Here is a 2,275-nt window from a genome sequence, read left to right as displayed (position 1 = left end):
TTGTGCCTGGAGATGTCAGAAATAGACACAGGTTTAGAATAGGGGAGGATTTGAGCAGCAGAAGTGCTTAGGTAAGATAAACGACTAATTAATTACCTTGTCAAATCCATCCTCTTAGGGCAAACACAGACATTCCTGCATAATGAAGCATTCTTTGTGATGCTGAGAATCCATCTTGTTTCTCTTCGTATTCCAATTTGTGGCCCACAGACACTGAAGAATTAGTGCATTATTTGCAACAGTCGCACCTGATATCTGAAGAACATTTTGCAATAGTTAAATAATTCACATGACTCTTAAGTTTGCATATATGTAGATCTAGGTATAACATGCATGAAACACGGTAGCGACGTCTGTGGATGTAACTGGATGAACTTTGAACACTAGAACTGAAAGCAACCCTATTTTTGTAAACTATTTAATAAGATTACCCAAATTTTCAAAATTAGATAAAAATTCACCTTTTAAAAGTAGTCACAATTTTTATACTTGTTGACGATATTTTCTACCTTCCCTTTTAACTTTAAAAATATTTTTAATATTTTAAAAGAAAGCAACTTTTAAAAACATGAAACGTTATTTTTGTCATATTTGTTTTCCTTTGTTTTTAATATTAACACACTTAAATTGTACTCGCTTTAAATATAACTACATTCGATTTTTCATCTTTAAATCACTGAGAAATAGAAAGCAAGATCCTGAATAAAAAATAGAAAGTGAAGCTCAGAAAAGAAAAAAAAACTGGAAAGAAAAAAAGAAATACAATTCCTTCATTTAAGTGGTCTGCCTACATTTTTTAAAGCTAGAAACAACGAAAGTGAGACACTATGTCAGGCACGGCCCAGATAAAATTTGCTAGTAGGATATTATAAATCCTATATTTAATAAAGTTTTAGTTACTGATCAAAACAATGAAAATGAGAAAGAAAATTATTCTAATCAAATTCACAACTTCAAGAGGTTAGACGGAATCCCTGGAATGCCATATTTCTCATTACATGAAGATTTAATTACTGATCAAAGCATGAAAAAGAGACTTGTTCATAATAAATTCACAGCTCAGAAGCGGCAAGGGCAGCTCTGGGCTGCCCATTAGAAGACGAAGAAAATTCCATTCATAAAATTAGCAGATTGGATGGGAATGACGAAATCTCTGGAGCTCCGCTCGTTTACTGTAGGGTGATCCTAAAAATGGCGTCAAAACCTCTTGGACGGCATGAGAATGTTTCTAGCAAAACCCAATCTGATTCAAATTAGTGAATACAGATTTTTTCCTTGGATGAGCATGGCAGGAAACTTAGTATTTAATTTTATACCAACATTCTTTCATATGGAACCTTTACAAGCAGAAACCTTTTATACCAACATTCTTTCAAAAGAAACCTTTACAAGCAGAAACCTTTTCACGTTCCAAGGCTAAAGACAAAAGTATTTTGTTACGTGTTACATAATTCACAACCAATTTTCAAGATCGACTTTGGCCAAAGAAGTTCTTTGTGACCAGAAACATTTGGTTGTTTTTTTTTTTATTAAAATAGCACAAAATGTCACGCACACATATATGAAAAAAGCACACATGCAACAACTAGAAAGTTAAAAAATAAACTGAATAAATAGCAAATCACCAGTGTGTCCCATAATGACAAGTAAACACCGGTTTAGAACACTATTGTGGTCTACGGCCACACCACCCTGAAAGAGCCCAATCCCGTCTGATCTCGGAAGCTAAGCAGGGTCGGGCCTGGTTAGTACTTGGATGGGAGACCACCTAGGAAGACCAGGCGCTGTAGGCATTAAAAAAAAAGAAGAAAAGAAGAAGACTGTAGTGATGTTCTGAAAAGATATACATTGGGCCCAGTATTTAGTCAAAAGTTGATGGAGACATTTAACCCCAGTTCATCCGGTGACGTTCCTGGAGCTCCAGCACTTGGATTGCTCCTCACCTGGACTGGTGGTAACTCAGCTGTCTCCAGGTGAGGCGGCCTTGGCTTTGGCCCTTCTCACAGCCCCCTGGGGCTGAGGCTGCCGATTGCATGCCCAGCACCTGCCCCTGGACACTTCACTTGATTTCCTGTCCCTTCATGGCTCCTGTATGGCAGGTTCCCTGGGGCCCAGGTGCCTCCCCCCGCCCACCCCCCTACAGGACGTGGTTGGGAAGACGGCCTGTTGGTGCCACCCCAGAAGGACCGACCTCATCCCCAGCTTCCGTTCCATAATCTCAGGGCCCAGTGTGTTTGTAGCCCTGTGATTGACAGCTCCCACTCAATGTCATGGC

The 2,275-nt window shown here is 39.0% G+C and overlaps 1 non-coding gene across 1 annotated transcript; it reads left to right on the top strand.

Annotated features, from left to right (window-relative positions):
• The first annotated feature begins 1,674 nt into the window (after positions 1 to 1,674).
• LOC111735046 lies at positions 1,675 to 1,793 on the top strand. The gene has a single exon (XR_002778664.1). It is a non-coding gene; the product is annotated as a 5S ribosomal RNA (ribosomal RNA).
• Positions 1,794 to 2,275: the final 482 nt, after the last annotated feature.

Source organism: Pteropus vampyrus, unplaced genomic scaffold (assembly GCF_000151845.1).
Source record: "Pteropus vampyrus isolate Shadow unplaced genomic scaffold, Pvam_2.0 Scaffold12642, whole genome shotgun sequence".
Classification (NCBI taxonomy): Eukaryota; Metazoa; Chordata; class Mammalia; order Chiroptera; family Pteropodidae; genus Pteropus; species Pteropus vampyrus.
The sequence above is the reverse complement of the archived record's forward strand: the minus strand, read 5'-3'. Positions and strand labels throughout refer to the sequence as shown.